The sequence below is a fragment of the Neomonachus schauinslandi genome, chromosome 5 (assembly GCF_002201575.2).
Source record: "Neomonachus schauinslandi chromosome 5, ASM220157v2, whole genome shotgun sequence".
NCBI lineage: Eukaryota > Metazoa > Chordata > Mammalia > Carnivora > Phocidae > Neomonachus > Neomonachus schauinslandi.
The window spans coordinates 4264519-4282351 of NC_058407.1; the positions used below are offsets into that span (position 1 = coordinate 4264519).

The window sequence follows — 17833 nt, forward strand, 5'->3', positions numbered from 1 at the left end:
TCCACTCTCAGAGGCACCTGGTCTGCATGAAATCTGGCTAAAAGCACGTGCTGAGGGTCAGGAGCGTCATCCGTAGATGGCAAAGACGTACTGCTTCGGGGGCCCTGAACCGGGCCACGGCATCTGCCAGGACCGCCAGGACGTGGGCCACTGCTCCCAGGGGAGTCTAAGCAAAGGAATGTGGATGGATTAGCACAAGTCTGTCTCCACCATAGGAAAAGAATGCAATCCAAGATTCCGCCCTGTTCCTCATTCCTTACTTAGGGCCATTACTCCTCTGCACAATGCTGTCCTGCCACATGAAGCCAGCCTCGACATGGGAGAAACTTCGGAGGTGATGAAAATGTTCTGTACATCTTGATTGGGGTGATAGTTACACAAGTGTATACATTTGTCGACACTCATTAAACCATTCATGAAATAGCTGTGCATTTTGTTGTCTGTAAATTAGAGAGAGAAGCCAGCTACTACGAACTGCTCTACCCACCCTCCTGGTTTCCTTAGCTCCCGTGAAGGAGAAGAGAGAGGGAGGGAGGGAGGGAGGAATTTATGAACGGTTAGGAGAAACTGGCCCCTGCTGACAACATTATTAAACACTACTTATCCTGAAAGTTTGCGCCGCATCAACACCGTCGGGAAGCCTTTCTTCCTTCCTTCAAGCTTCGGAGCCCCATGAAGAATGGGGGATTCTCTGCCCTGCCCTGCTCTGTGCCCCACCACACAGCACCGCCTTCTCACCTCTATCGTAAAAACACAACTTTTCCTTTCTAGCATCTTCCTCTAGGTGCTGAGTTACTCACGGGCTGGGACCGCCTCTCTCACATCCCTCTCCCCAGCACTCAGCATCATGCTTGGCACACAGTATGCTCTTCCTCAGTATTTGTTTCTCAGGTGATGTGTTTTTAAAGTTCCCTCCAAAGATATGAAATATACTGCCTTTAGATAAGAATGTTACTTCTAAGCAAGAATAATGTCTAAATTACATTAAATCTTGGTAACTCTGTAAAGATTTAATCCCCTCGTTTCTGGATATGCATGAATCCTACTGTCATGATTTATAAGTCCATAAAAGCCATATATTTACCGGGCAGAATAGACGGTAAGCCTGGAATGCATAACACAGCACTAGAATTCTTGCTATAAAGATTACCGATGCCTCGGGCTTTTAAAAAAACGAGATGTCACATGAAGCTGTACATCAGGAGCTTGCCTAAGTATAAAACATTACATACTGCTCTGTCAATTTCACTTTAAATTACCGCTCCTGGCACTCTCCCGCGAGTGTGTAGGCATGCATGCACGCGCAAGCACACAGGCCAGTTTGTGTGTTAAATTAACACCTGGCAACCTAAAACAACATCTCCAGATCATTGTCAGCACATGAAACACGGCGCTAACGAAGAATTCTCAGAGCTGTGACCTGGCACACAGCAGAAGCAATCTGGAAATCAGGTGTGATCGTCCACAGGGCAGTTCAGTTCTTCAAAACCAATCATTTGAATCTAGTTTTGACCCAGAAACAGTGACGTCCAAGACTAAAGTGGGTAGATCTCAAGCCACAAATACGTCATTTCATTTGCTGAGCTTTCACACGGATCCAAAACGGCCGGAAGGTCTGTGGTGCCCCGTGGAGACACTGACGGTCCGCGCCCGCCCGCTCCTGCACACGGGGCCTCAGGGAACTCTCGTGACGACACTGCCAGGGAGGTCACAGACCTACTTCGCAGCGGAGGGCGGTGAGCAGGGTGGACAATTCGGAGCCAAAGGTCAGGCAGGAGCCCGGGAAGTGCAGGGTGACCGGCGCTGACCCGGATTGTGGCGGCAGCGTCGGGGCCCCCAACCACTGCACGGGGCCTTCCTGATGGCACTGTTCCAGTGACAAAGGGCCACGTCACTCCCTGCCGTACAAACGCTGAAGTATTAACTTTAGTTTGAATGTGTGCATCTCCCCACAAAACTGAACTTTGTGTTTTCTCTTTTACAAATTTAAGATCAATAAACAGTGTACACAGGAAAGTCTAAGAGATGCCAATTTAATCATTATAGCCCAAGTGACTAAGGCTGCTTGGAGAAAAGTGCATCAGGGCTTAATTTTCTAATAAAGCCGAGCTGCACTGGTTATAAAAACTACGCAAAAAGGAGAGTAGCACTTAAAAGAGAATAAAATACCAATTAATTTGAGAATTTTAATCATAATTTTGATTAACACCTAAAATTCCAAAACAATAGGACTTATGAGGTTAGTATACTCAAAACTCCCTGAATCCTACACACACGTGGAAAAAAAGGTTTTTACCCTCTCCATATTTCCTGATGCTGTACTAAGGTTTCTTCTAAAACTGCTAAAAATGATTTCTCAAGATTAGAAACAAATCTGTCTTACAGAGAATACAGAAAGGACCGGTTTCTTTCTCCCTTCAAAGTGCTGAATGAGAAACGTCCACTCCTCCCCCTTTGGACCACACTCCTCAGGGACCCCAGGGCCGATGACCCTCCGGGCGGGGCCCCAGCCTGGGCCAGGGTGCACTTCAGAAGCCGGGGCATTCCTGGGCCAGGATCCTGGGCCTCTCCGAGGGCTCCCGCTGGGGCCTGGGGCCCGAACCCGAGGAACCAGAGGGTGCGCCTCCCTGTGGCCACATTTTACCGAGCAGCTGGTACTGCACCTCTCTGCACTGAAAGACAGGGATATGTTTTTGTTGTGTTGTGTTGTGTTTATGGTTGGGGGAGGGAGGAGGATGTAGCCAAAAGTTGCCAGGGCTGAAATTCCAGCAGGCAGGAGACACGCCCTCCCCTCTTGCTCCCAGAGGCCTGCCAGTCGGATTTTTCCTGTCAACACTCCCGCCACCCACCTCCCTGCTCAGACTTCCCCAGCCCTCCTCCTCCACGCCCCCAGCCCCCAGGCTGTCCGTTTTGGAGCTGCAGGTGCAGACCCAAAGTCACTCCTTGCCACAGAAAGGAGGAGGGCGTGATTTGCTTCAGAAAACATCTGAAACTGTATCTCTCATCTCAGTTATGTTCCTCACGCCGGCTCCCTCCTCTTCCATGTTCACGCATCGACCCCATGGGATTCAGCAGACGAAAAAGTTAACTCCACCGGCCCTCATGCCCCCAACTCTGCCACGGAAAAGGGCTTCCTCTTCAAGTTTCCCGTTGGATTTTTCCAGTGGGTAAATTTAACACTGTCACTAAGTCATACCCAGAAATTAGTCTCACGCTAAAGCAATTATTCAAATGTCCAAGAGTAACATGAGCTAAGAGCAGCTTGGGGAAGGATTTGTAACATAAGATGTACAATAATACAAATAATACAAATAGTTCAACCTGAAAAGGACAATCACCTCCCCACCACATACACGGAAGCTTCAGATTGGCCCCTCGGCTTGGAAGGGAGCAAGGTCTCCCCTGCCTAAGGGCCTCCTCAGAAAACGTCACACAGAAACTGCAAAGACCTTTTAAAAAGTTCACCATGGCTATTTAGCGACTTTCTTTTAATGCTAATACTTGATTTTTCTTTAAATGATTAAACAACACATATTCTCTTTGCTTATGTACACGTGTCTATGTGTGTGTGTATCATATATTAGCGGATAAAATTTTCTTTAATAAAGACATCTTTTTGGAAATGTCAGTCTTTCAAAACTTAAAAATTGTCTGGATAAGCAAAGAGAACCTATTTAAACTTAATTTACAAAAAACTTACTCCTCCACCTGAAAGATTGATACTGGGTATTCTGTAGGCATTCACTGAAATCAAGGCTCTGACCATACAGAGAAAACGGGAAGAATCCTGTTTTAGGCTCACAATGTCCCCAACGGACAGCTATCAGAGAGACACGGCCAACACCGAGTCTAGGCCAAACGTGGAGAGGAGAGCAGGTGGCTGGGAGGCGGCGTGGCCTGGTCTGGAGCGTCGGTCTGGAGCCAGGTTGCCTGGATTCTTAACACGGTCCCACCGCTGACTGGCTGTGCGTGACCTTGAACAAGGTACTCAAGCCCGATGGGCCTCTGTTCACAAATTTATAAGGCGGGGGTAATAATACGGCCTACCCTAGGAAATGTCATGAGGCTAGATGCGCTCCTAGATGGAAGGGCTGAGAGGGTGGCCTCCACACAACAGGCACCACACCACACACTGTGTGTTTCTAAGACTGTGATGGTTGCTATTACTCATTTTAGAAGTAATTTACTTTTCCAGACTCTTGAATAAGGCTTAAAATCCTCTTTTCCCAATTGAAGTAAGTGGCCAAGGTAACTGATGCCTTTTCTCCAAAAGAAAATGCAGGTGTCCAAGTTACTAGTATTAGTGTCGTGAAGAATATAAGCAAAGAACAGACCACAGTGACTGACCACAGAAGTGAAGCGTGGGCTCTCCTAACCACCTTAGTGAGTTTGCACTCAGGAAAAGAGGGTAACACACCACACAAATATGTACAAGACCGATAAGGCTTTCAAGTGTTTCCCCTCCGGGGCGCCTGGGTGGCTCAGTCGGTTAAGGGTCGGACTCTTGATCTCGGGATTGTGAGTTCAAGCCCCACAGTGTGCGTGGAGCCTACTTAAAAAAAAAAGTGTTTCCCCTCCAAGGTGCATGTACACTTTATCGTAAATCTGAACTAAAAGACACAAAAGGTTCAGCATGACGGAACCACACAGGGAAGACGGAGGATCACAGAGAACCAGGGCCCTTCTTCACTCAGGGGAAGGGCAGCTCTGCACAAATGTTTTCTGCACAATGCAGGCTCGAGACTTCCTGAAGCCAACCTAGAAGGCTATCCACTCTGAGGGTGAAACTGACCAGCAAGGGACCACATAGGGTTCTCCTTCCTGGGGCCCCACACCCAGCACTCCTGAGCTCAAGAATGCTGCCTGGCAAGAGAGCCAGCCAGTCCTTGTGCAGAAGGAAGGCAGAGACCAGCTCACAGGTAGAAAAGGACCCTAGCCTTCTCCCTCTCTTGGCTCCCATTTCTGGGTGCTGCCTGCCCAAGATCGTGTCTCAGAGAGGCCGAGGCCCTGCTCCAAGAGCTTCAGAAAGAGCATCAACGGAGAGGGACTAGCGGGCTGTGAGCCGGGCCCTCCCTCCATGCTGACCCTAGAGAGGCAGAACGACACAGTGCAACACGGGCTGTGGAGTTGGATGGATTGAAATGAAAGAGATCTGTAGAATGCCCCACTCCAGGACACACAGGAAACACACATAAAAGGCAGTTATCAATGTTACCACCATCAATAATAATTCAATCCTCATAATGAGTAAGGCAGGTAATATCTCATTTTATAGATGAAGAAACAGACTCTGAGAAGTGACATGTACAAGACTGCCTTGCTAGGAAGTCAAAAAACAAATTTCAACTTTCTTTTCCCCCAAATCAAAATGTTCTCATGCTGAAGGGAAGACTATGCAGATGCTGGAAGCAGACAATCAGGGGAAGGCTCACACAGTAAACCCTAGAGCCCACCTGCTCCCAGGGACCCAGAAGTTCTCTACTTGGCTGACAGGACTCATCTCTGTGCCTAACCCTCCAGGACTTGGGGTTCCTGGGCATCATCCCATCACTGGACAGACTTTGCATCCCCCGAGATGCCAGAAATGAAAAGCCAGAGAGGTAGACAGAAGTGAAGGTGTCCAGCAGCCAACCAGGACGAAGTCCCTAGAGGCTGGGTTTTCAGAACCATGGTGGGGTTGCAGACAAGTGGCCTTCAGCCAAAAAGCGCAGTGACAAGGAATGCAAACCCCCAGTGTAGAATGAGGTCCCCCACCAGAGGCTGCCACTTCGTGAAAACTCTGTCCACTAGTTTAAGGAGGCTTGTGGTCTGTCCAGAGATGGGGGGGGGGGGCACTACAACATGGAGGTGCTGGGTCCACACTCACACTGCTAGTATGAACCAGAACCCTGAGTCAAGAAATAACATTAATACGGAAACTGGTAAAAGTTAGGATGTGTGGGCCCTCTAGGGCCATAGGAGATGGAAGCAAAGGCAAACTGTTCTGTGAGAACAAGTCTACAACCCAGGGACCAGGAAAACCCCTGGGAGTAAACCACAGGGAGGGAGGGAGAGTGAAGGAGAGAGGGAGAGACAGAGACGGAGAGATAGAGAGAGGGAGGAAAGAAGGGAGGGAGGGAGGGAGAGAGGGGAGAGGAACTGGGGTGGGGGGTGACAAATGAGAAAACATACCTCAAGGGCTAGAAATAATACAACAGTCTGAAAGAGAACAGAAGTATGGCAAAAGACAAAATACACAGAGAGAATGCAAGGAAGGAACATGTGGCTATGAAAGAGAACCAAGATCATCCTCAGAGATGAAAGATACTTTAATGAATTTACCAGGACAGTGGAGTTCAGAGCCCATCGGTCAGGCACACAAAGCCCCATCGCCTGCCCTGTCCCCTCTGCACCCCGCCTCCCACCCTCAGGTCCAGTCAAGGCCAGCATGCAGCAGGGGGATCCTCACACCCGCTCATAAGGCCAACCTTTCCCTCCACCCGCCGCCCTGCTCCTTGAGGCTCTTCTGGAAGCTCCAAGGCGAGCCATTTCCACCAAGCATTTACAACACTTCTACTACCACTCTGAATTACACACACCACTCTGTTGGAACGATCCGTTTTTACACCTGTCTCCCCCTTTACACTGTGCATTCCCTGGGAGGAAGCACGAGGCCAAATCCGTTTCTGCATTCCCCATGTCTAGAGTCCTGGCTGATACACAGCATATGGCAGATACATATTTGTTGAGCTGAACTAAAAGCTCTTGCCACTACGCCAAATAGCATATTCCTTCATACTTGGACTCAAAATTACTCCTGACTTTACTCTTCAGTTCAACAAAGCAGCAGATCTAAATTCAAACTAAAATCCACAGCTTGAGACTAAATATCATTCTTGGTCCATTTGAATGTAATGGGTATGAAATTAAATTCTATCAGAACAAGATAAGCAATAGGCTTTTAAGAGGCTAGGGGAAGCAGTTCGACTGTGCCTTCAAGCCCTGATGGAAACAAGCCCATTATAGGGACATGGCTTTGATCCTTTTAATTTTCAGTTGCTGCCAGGGGGGAAAAAAAAGAAAGAAAAAAAAAAACGAAATATGCTAAAGATCAAAACTGTTTCAGATGTGTGACAGACAGCACCACTTTATTCTTCTAAAAAATGAGAGAACTCTCCACTATTTGAAATAAGAGCACTTTTCTCATTGAACCAAAGAAACAAAGCCTGGGGAGATATAAAGAAATTTCACAACGTCAAGGAGCACTCAGAGTTCCCTAGGTTGGGATACGTAATAGAAAGCATAGACACTCGGCAGAGGCTCATGTACCTCATGAACCGCACCACCTGACGACACAGGGTAAATTCAAATTCCCATTCCTTTGATGAGGGGAAAAAATGTGCAGCACATTGGAAGAATATTTTCTTCTTTATATTTTCTTCTCTCCCTCCCTCTCTCTCACACACCACCTACCGACTCCAACCAGGCTATTAATTATTTGTTAGCAATATTATCCAGATCTTATGCCAACGTTTTACTTATTAAAATCTTTCAATTAAAAATGTAACTGAAACTGTAACTGTTAAAACCCCGGGACCTTGGCCAAGGAGGGGCTGCGATGTTGTCCCACGAGGCACGCAGAAGAAAGAAAAACGTCAGTTACTAATGAACTACGGAGATTCTTGTCTTACCAGGACCTCTGGCCATGCGCCCCTTTCCTTTTTTAACAGCGCTTTCTTGCTATTACTAAAGTAATTCACATTCACTGTCAAGACTACAAAAAGTATACAGGAAACAGAAACCCGTCATTAATTTACCACCCAGAGAGAGGAGCTGCCAATGTAGTACATTCATTCAGGGTCACTCTGTCGCATGCGTGTGCATTTGTGCACCTTAAATCCACGTACGACGTAGACGCACATGAAAGTAGGGCTTGTTACATACAGTCCCGTGTTGTCCTGTTCCTTTAGTCCTGCTGACCACGTCATCCTGAGTGCTATCAAGAGAACAGATGCTCTCTGAAAACATGATTTTTATTGGATGCGTATCATATTACTATAATTTACTTAAACATTTCCAATTGATGGAAAAGTAGTTGTTCCTATTATAATAATACTGAAATAAGCGTAAGTATAAATAGAGCTGACGGTGACTAAAAGCTTAGCATGTGTCTCAAGTGGATCATCTAATTTACCCCTCAGAACCCCCCCTTTGCCCTGAGTCCTATGAGGACTCCATTTTTGGTTGAGTAAACTGAGTCACAGAGAGGATACATAATTAGTTCGAGGTCAGCCTCCTACTGTCTGGCAGAACCCAGGTACAAGCTGGTTCAAGGCTGAGTTCCACACTTAGGAATAGTCAAATCTGTGATAATCTTCATAACCAATCTTCATTACCTCTACTCCATAAAATATCCTTGGTTATTCTGAAAAACCGACGAACTGCTATTCCAGATTCTCACGATTCTAGCTGTAGCATTTTATTCCTTCGTTGACACAACTTGATTCTGGGGGGAGCTCAGTTTCTTTCACAGTTAACCAATTACTCCCGGTTCACTGATAAAACAAGCTCTGCCTCCTCTCTGGTTGGTGGGCTCCCCTTGTCACAGGCCAACTTCTCACTTCTCAGGGGTCTGCTTCCAAAAGCACATGTTCTCTTCCACTAATATATACACTCCATATACTGTTGACTATTTTAGCTGTAAAGTAGATTTTAATATTGCTAAGACAATTCCCCAATTAGTTTCATGTTTTTTTTGTCAAAATCTTGGGTTTTTTCCCTTCAGTGGGATTTTACTGCTCTAGCAATAAACAGATAAATGAGTTTAAAGACAACAGCTTTATAATATCCCACTTTTCCATCAAGGAACGAGATACTTCTCTCAGTATATGTGGCTGGTTTTCCTTCACCTAAAGTCTCAGATAGTTCTTGTTATGGATACTATGAAATAATTGTTTTTACTGTTAAACACAAATCCGTTTAAAATCCCTGTTGTCTAGAAACTGATCACAGGGCACAGTAAAGAAAATGGAGTGGCAGTTGAGAAAACTGGATTCCAGGCTTTCATAAAGTGCTGAGTCACCACGGACAAATACTTGCCCAATATCTTCCCTTTTGGTATGGAGGCTATGGGTAAACGGTGCTTCTCAGAATACGCACATCCCAGAAACGCAGTTCTCTACACTAACCTCCAGGGAGCACTTCAGAGGTCAAAGACAGTTCACAAGAACCACGAAACGTGAGCACTGTCCCAAAGGACTCTGCCACTAGCGCCCTCCTGCGCTGCTCGACAAAAGGTGCTGACTCTAAGGATTCACACAGAGCTGGCCAAAGATCCCAAATGACAGACCTCAAGAAATTAAGAGATGTCCCCCTCTGCGGAGTGCAGAAACACTGGCATCCCAGTCTTGAGAGTCTGGTCCTGGACTGGGAATTCTGGTTGCTATCACTCCAAGCAAGGAACTTAGCTCCTCCGGGCTTTGATTAGCCAGTAAAACGGGGTACACGTCCATGACGCCGCACACCAGGGGTTACACCGGGTGCATGCTGCCTTCAAAGAGCTCACAGCCCAGTGAGGAACTGAGAGGTGGCGGTGGCATCATCCGCAGGGGCCCAGGGCCTAGTTTGTGCGCAAGAGTCAAATAACAGAGAACAGCAGATCATTACCTTTTATTTACATATTTACTGTGGTTCTTCCTTTTAAATAATTTACCTCTTTTCTGCAAAAGAACAAGCTGATCACTCTATGATGAGACACAAAAAGGGGTTTTGGGTCTTTAAAAAGAAAAAATTTACAGCTGCACCAAGCTGAGCCATATGTGTCCTCTAGATAGGAATGTTAATTTCACCTACTGTAACAGGAACTGTAGGTTCAGGAAACTAATGGTGACAGCTTGATTTATGAATTTTGACATATTTCTTGAACTGGGATTACATTACAAAGAAGAGGAATTCTAAGCAAGCCAGATCTTGCCTATACATTCAATCTTCAAATCAATAAACTGGGATTCTGTGCAACTTGTTTCTAACCGAGGAAAACACAGAGGCTCACCGAGACAGGCCACAGGCCCGTCATTTGAAAGTTCCTTAACACGCTCTCAGAAGTGAGCTAGAACGGATTCAGGGATCCACACAGAAAACACTTGGGCTCTTTACAAGACAGTAACAAAAGACAAATTCAATGCAGAGAGCATGCGTGGTCAAACTGACAAGGAAAAAAAGGATTCTGGTCCCGAAGAAAGTTCTCATGTTTGCTTCACTTTACTTCCTCCAAAAAGTCCCGTCTATTAAGAAAGGTGATGAACACAGAGTACAGAACGTGAGGATTACTTTGTAATTTGTAAATACCTGCGAAATGCTGTCTACAAACTTCTACTTCAATACACACGCTGGGAGACACTGGCGTGAACCAAAGCTGCCCAGAACGGAGGTTGAGAGGCCACACACACGCCATCAGACACGTCACATACGTGATCACACTTCCTCCTGCCAGCCCCACCAGCAGGTGTCAGTCTCCATTTTATACACGCAGGAGCTGAGACTCGGAGAGGTGAAATCATCTGCCCAAGCTCACACAGCTGAGCCGGTAAAACCACGAGGCAGACCTGGGGTATCTAACCACGAGGCCCCGTCTGGGTTCCCTGTACTACTCGAAGCTTCCTGTATGCGCATCACCCATATTTGTGGAGCTGAATGTGACAAACAGCACAAAGACCGAGGAGCCGTTGATGGGCGAGCCCACTGCCAGGATGTTTTCAGCAGCCTCCCTGGAATTCCCCAAGTAGTCAGGCATTGAGGTACACTATGTTAGATTCCTGTAAAAGGGGAAAAATATGTCCCTGGCAGAGAGTGCAGATTACGCCATTATCAACCAGGAAGAGCAGACTCATGAAAGACTAATCATCAAGGGAGAAGCAAGGAACCCCTGGTCGGCGCGGGGGGAGACGGATGGAGTGGGGGGGGGGGGAGGACTACGAACTGGGCTGGCTAAGGTAAAGTGAGTGACGCCCAAATCAAACTGAGCATGATTTGCCAGGGGTCACTTTATATGTGTGTATTACACCGGAGCTGTAACAACACACATATCCGGAAACGTGCTGGAACCCAAAGCCAGTACTGTATTTACAAGTCAAGGATAAAGCCGGGCATTAAGAGTAGCAGGTACAGGGGCGCCTGGGTGGCTCAGTCGTTAGGCGTCTGCCTTCGGCTCAAGTCATGATCCCGGGGTCCTGGGATCGAGCCCCGCATCGGGCTGCCCGCTCCACGGGAAGCCTGTTTCTCTCTCTCCCTCTCCCCCTGCTTGTGATCCTGCTCTCACTGTGTCTCTCTCTGTCAAATAAATAAATAAAAAATCTTAAAAAAAAAAAAAAAAGAGTAGCAGGTACAGGCTAGAGAGGAGAGTGTGGGCCTTCTGCGGTGATCTGAGAAGGTTCTGCAGAGAAGGCACCTTCTGACCTTGAGTACCAAAGGCCAAGCTAAGGTCACCCGGGTAAAGGACACGGGCAGGCTGGCAAGTGCACACAGCACTAGCTAGCACGGGCCAAGCGTGCAGACACTGGTCTTGCGTGAGAACAGAGAGCCTAGGGCCCGCTTTACAGCAGTGCAAAGGAAATCCCACCCTGGCCATGCATTCATTTCTCTGCACAACCATCAATTACCCAGGGAGCTGACGACTCAGCCAGTACACGGGCGCAGGAGAAACAAGTACAAACCCTCACGCAGAGCAACCACCTGAATAAAATGATGAGGAAACAGCAATCGATCATTAAAGCTTCATGATTTTATGGGCAGATACACTACTTGAGAACACGTCAAATAGAATCATTAAAAAAAAGGGTTTAATAGTTAGCCCGCTCTTGACCCCTCACATCTAGATGTGAAAACCTGAGGGCATCCATCCCCCTCCCAAAAAAAGGAGCTAAAAAATGATCATGTTATGAATACTTAACAATTGTAAATTTAGTTGAAACTTTATTCACAGTTAATGAAAAAAATATACTCAGATCTACAAAGCCTATTTGGGATTAAAAACATACCGTCTAACTCCTTGCAAGTTTTACACTAGGTAAACGTTCTTATAGTCTAAAATATAGATATGGGTAAGTCAAATAAAAATGAGACAAATTACAGTAAGTTAGAGCATATTCAAATATATTGTAAACATAAAAAAGACTTTCAAAAATAATTACAGAACCCAAAATTTAGAGGAACATTGCTTTTCATTTGGGAAGTTATTTTCTTTCTACTACATGTCTGTCTGCAAATATAGTAAGGAAATTTTATTATTATTATTTTTTAAAGATTTTATTTATTTATTTGACAGAGAGACACAGCAAGAAAGGGAACACAAGCAGGGGGAGTGGGAGAGGGAGAAGCAGGCTTCCCGCGGAGCAGGGAGCCCTATGTGGGGCTCAATCCCAGGACCCTGGGATCATGACCTGAGCCAAAGGCAGACGCTTAACGACTGAGCCACCCAGGCGCCCCAGTAAGGAAATTTTATAGTAAAATATACACTCCTTGAAGACAAGAATCATGTCTTACTTGCTTTATATTTCCAGAACCTAAAACTGTGCTCAGTATGTAATGGACACTGGACAAATATTTTAAAAATAAATTCTCAAGCAAGAAAAATTTACCGAATGCCTACTACGTGGGAGGCACAATTTAGATGTCGGGGATAATGGGCAAAACATTTTAATGAAAAATATATCAGAGATTTTTCATGTATATAAATGAAACCTACCTTCATAATAGGTAATTCTGAGCTGGAATTCAGAATTGGCCAGTTTCTGGTCTTCTCATGCTCAACTTTTCTGTACACTATAGACTTATTTTTAAAATGAAGTCACGGCTGTAATGAAGGCTTGCTATGTGCATATGTTTGAACACATGGGAGCAAACGTATGTGTGAATGCTGGGAATCTTTTCTATCAGGGAGGAGAAGGAAAAGAAGAAACTGAGCAGCATTTCCACAAAACTTTTGGCAGAATGGACTGAATAATCCAAACTGTGGATGGCCCAACTTATTAGTCAATAGAATTTCTTGGGGGGCAGGGGGATGAAGGTAGACAAACTAGTTCATTTACCTATCCACTTTGAAAAAAAAATGCAATCAGCTTTTACGGAAAAAAACAGCAACCATGTTTTGGTTTTCGTCTCATCAAGAATTCACTTAAAGCATTTCTGACAATAGCGAAGGAAAGAAGAACAGGGAAGAAAAAAAGCACACCATGCATTCCTTATGCTAACAAAGAGGAAGCCAAAGAATGCTTTTTTCGTATTTACAGCATTAATACCCATGTGCTTCTTACAATAGAAACCAAAACAGAATCTTCATTTCAGGTCCACAAAGGTTTAAAAGTAAACTAATCAGTACGGAGTAGCAAGGAAATACTATGTTTTGTCGAGCACAAAAAACAAGGTAAGAATAGAAGTCACCAAGTGTTTGGGAACAGCTCCCTACTACGACCTGGGAAAGGGAAGTCCAGCGACTCCTTTACAATCCAGGAAACACTACGACTCATCACGTGCGCAGACTTAAGAGTTCAAGATCCACGGGAGGACTGGGGAAATAATTTCCCGAGGCAGATTTTTCATTTGAGGCCAGACACATCTGACTCCCTTAAATACAGCCCAAAGACACAAACGCAAAAGGGGGTTATCGCCCTTCCTATCACGATGGTGCAGTCCAGGCCCCGTCCCTGCTTAGAGGGGGCTGCTGCTGGCGCAGCCTGCCCAGAGGACCACACCTGCTCCTCTCTGACAGGCCTACTATGGTGACTCTGTCTCCCCCAGGCAGGCAGCTCAGTGGTTCCCATTGAATAAACGCTAATGGAACTAAATCACAGTCTCTCTGAGCGCTGGTCTCCTCATTTAGAAAATGATGATGGGGGCGCCTGGGTGGCGCCTGGTGTTGTTAAGCATCTGCCTTCAGCTCAGGTCATGATCCCAGTGTCCTGGGATCGAGCCCCGCATCGGGCTCCCTGCTCTGCGGGAAGCCTGCTTCTCCCTCTCCCTCTCCCTCTGCTTGTATTCCTTCTCTCTCTCTCTGTCAAATAAATAAAAATAAAAAATAAATAAAAAAAAGAAAATGATGATGGCTTTTCAGCCTTTTCCACAGAGGTGTCCTAAGGCTCCAACAAACTAACGCGGATGAAAAGACCTTTGTAACAGGGAAAGGGCCACCCAACTGTAAGGGGCGCCATCCAGTAGGTGGGCACCACGTTCGATGCAATGACTGAAGGGACACAGGCAAGCACAGAGACCCAGTTGGGCTGAAATGGCTTCTGATCAAACCTCAGAGCAACTGGTAGTGCACAAAGATCTAGGACAATCATTAGTCAATCATCTTGGGATCCTAGTTCAAAGAAGCAAGGATAGTCCCTAGGTGCTCCTAGAGTGAAAGCTTCACAGGAAGAGATACCGGTCTGTCTTCTCCATCAACAGACCCCCAGAGCTGGGAACATGCACATGTGATGAATGGATGAGTCAGAGACAGAGATGTGAGTACCCAGGAGTGCCAGACTCGAACCCAGAGTGGGCAGAAGGGGCCTGGCTAGCCTCGCAGAAATGGATACACAAGCCTCTAGCATCTTCGGTGGGAAGTCCATCAGGAAGTCTATTGACTTCCTCTTCCTCCAAAGCCCTGGAAAGCTCCTAAATGAGGCACCGTGGTCCAGGGAAGAGAGCACAGGCCCAGGAGCTCAGTCAGACAAATCTAAATTCTACTCTGGACAATGCAACTCAACCACCTGACAGCCTCTCCTAAATGTGGTCAGCAGAACCTGCTTCCCAGGGTGGATACAAAGATCCAAGTTGAGAATACATGTTAAGTCACTATGCACAACCCTGTGACACAGTAAACACGAAACAGGTCATCAGACCCTCCTTCCAGGTGAAGGAGGAACTAAATCCCGTTAGAGGATACAAAATCCCCCTAACTCAAATCTTCAGTCTCAGAGCAGAGAAAGCCAAATTTCCCTTTGGGCCCAAATTTGGGTAGAAGTGGGATAGTCATCTGGACAACATAATGAGAATTAACAGCCTGGTGAAAAAGACCTGCTACATTATCATCCATTTCTCTAAAATCGTAACTAAGGCACCTGGGTGGCTCAGATGGTTAAGCGTCTGCCTTCGGCTCAGGTCATGATCCCAGGGTCCTGGGATCGAGTCCCACATCGGGCTCCCTGCTCCTTGGGAGCCTGCTTCTCCCTCTACCTCTCTCTCTCTCTCTCTGTCTCTCATGAATAAATAAATAAATAAATAATCTTTAAAAAAATAAAAATAAAAAAATAAAATCGTAACTAAAGTCATCTTTAGAGCACGTGACCTCTATTCTTTGAGGCAACAATGGGCAAGGTCAAGGTCTGTCACACCCAGCTAGAATCAGGATTTGGCGACAAGAATCCAGAAACATGCAGAGTAAGACTGTGACGTTGTGGCAGATTCTTCGGAAGGAGAAACAGATCCCAGAAGTCATGCTTTCAGGGAAGGCATTTTGTTGGCATAGGTAAGAAAGCAGGAGAAACAGAGGCATTCTTATACTCAAAGAATGAACTTCTTCATACCTTCGAGAATGTTTGCTCAGAAATCAGCAGTGCTATTAGCAATTGCACACGTGAAGAAACACAGCCCGACTTCCTGTGAGCCCCAGTGACCTCTCCACAGCAGCACCTGGGCACGCTCCATATTTACTTATGGTGCAATCTGATCCTGACTTCGGTGAGTTATTTCATAAGGCTTTTAAGGGTTACTACATTTTGTTCCTATAAGAGGCCAATCCAAATTAGCAACAAAAGAATAGTTAAACACAAGAAAAACCACCTCTTTTGTGCTCCTCAAGAAAGGCAGTCTTGGTCATTAAAAAGGCAAAGTGTGTTTTATTCTCTATCAACTTTCTCTTACAAAAATCGGTCCAGTAATTTTCCAGCGTGGGGAGGGGATTAGTAGTCTTCCACTCACACCTGTTTGAAAATGAGGAGGAGTCGAAATGGTATACACATGAGAGCAAGTTATCTGGCATTTGGTTCTGGGCCATGTCCTGTAGAAAGTATGCTAACTATCAAATGCTACACAACATACTATTCCTCCAAAACTTAGCCATCTAAAGATGATCATTTTATTTTCGATCTTTTCTCTGCTCTTCCAACTGGATGATTCCTACTGTCCTATCTCCAAGCTCACTGACTCTTTACTCTGTCATCTCTTAAGTTGTCAAGCTCATTCAGTAAAATTTTTAAATTTTATTTTGGATACTATATTTTTCAATTCTAGATGTTCCATTTGGTTCTCTTTTTGGTGTCTATTTCTCTGCTATCTTTTCATTCATTAGAAGCATATTTTCCTTTACATCCTTGGGCATAGTTAGAGTTGCTTTCAAATCTTTGTCTGCTAAACCCAACATCTGTGTCATTGTAGTCTCTGCTGATTATCTTTTTTCTCTTGGAGAATGGGTCATATTTTCTTGTGCTTAAAGTAAGCTTGAATTCTATCCTGGACATTGAGAATACTATGCTATGGAAACTCTGGATTCTATTATATTCTTCTAAAGAATGTTGATATTTTTATTTTAGCAGGCAATTATCTTGGTTGGAGTTACACTGTCAAATCTGGTGTGGCAGCTCAAAACTCAGTACAATTCTTTTATCTGTAGCTTAGCTGCTTGGATCCTGCCCTACATGTGTGATTCAGGCATCGCATGGATTCAGACTGCTGATACACAGAATTTGGGGCTTGCTTTCTCCTTCTCAGGAGTCCCTCCTTCACTTTCCAGTGGCTGTGCTTCCTCCAAACTGTCCATTTAATCTTTAAGATGAAAGGAGTGCAGATTTTCTTTTAGAGTTTTAAGTGTCCTACAGAGCACACGCTGCGCCGCTCCCTTCTTCCAAGGGGCAATTCAATTCCAAAATTGCCTGTTTGTGTCAAATTTGATTATTTTCACATGGCTGTCTTTTGCCCAGAGTTTGTAATTATTATTTGCAGGAGGTTCAGTCCTACAGCAGCTTACAGGACCATTAACAGAAGCAGAACCCACACCACTTATTTTTTCCCCAATTTTGGATTATTCCTCATAATCTTGTGGGTCACAAATTCAGAAAGGGCTCTGTCAGGCAGGCTGTCCCTCATTCACGTGGCATCAGCTGTGCAACTAGGAAACCGAGCTTGGAACTAAGGAAGCACGCAACTACCTAGAAAACTTCCAAGATGGTCTCCTGCCCACATGTCTGCTGCCTTGGTATTCCCTGACGCATCTCTCTCTCTCTCTCTTCATTACATCTCACCCTCCAGGGCTTCTCTCCATGCAGACTGAGCAAATCACGGCATAGTGATCTCAGGGGATCTGCACATCTGACATGGTTAACCAGCTTTGATGAGGCTAAAAATGGAATCTGCCAGATCAGTCAAGGGCTCTATCAGAAATGATACAAGATCACTCCCACCACATGTGATTATTCAAAGCAGTCACAGAGATTTTTCGTCATCCAGACTGAAAATGGAGAAACAAATGCTAATCCTTGATGGGAGAATGGCAAAGTCATACTGCAGGCATGTTTCTGCAGCCATCTTGGAAAAATAGAATCTGCCACATATATATCTGATATCTGATGAAGCAAAACAAATGCCACCCAAAGAAAAACTCTAGGAAAATATAGGCAGGCTAGTTCGATGTTAAGCATGTGGTCCAATTCTGCCATCTTTTTTATCACCTTCTCATGTTATCAATATAGTGACCTCTAAGCTATTCAGCACAAAAGAGGTTTCCAATGGCAGTCTATTGAGTTTCTAAAGATTTAATACTTAAATACTGTATCAATTTCAAAACAGAAGAAATGCTTATGATGCTATCATCCATAAA

At 45.4% G+C, this 17833-nt stretch overlaps 1 protein-coding gene across 1 annotated transcript in view; it reads right to left on the bottom strand.

Annotated features, from left to right (window-relative positions):
• Positions 1 to 17833, bottom strand: part of ATXN10 (ataxin 10) — a 163116-nt gene that overhangs the window by 74030 nt on the left and 71253 nt on the right. The window lies entirely within an intron of this gene.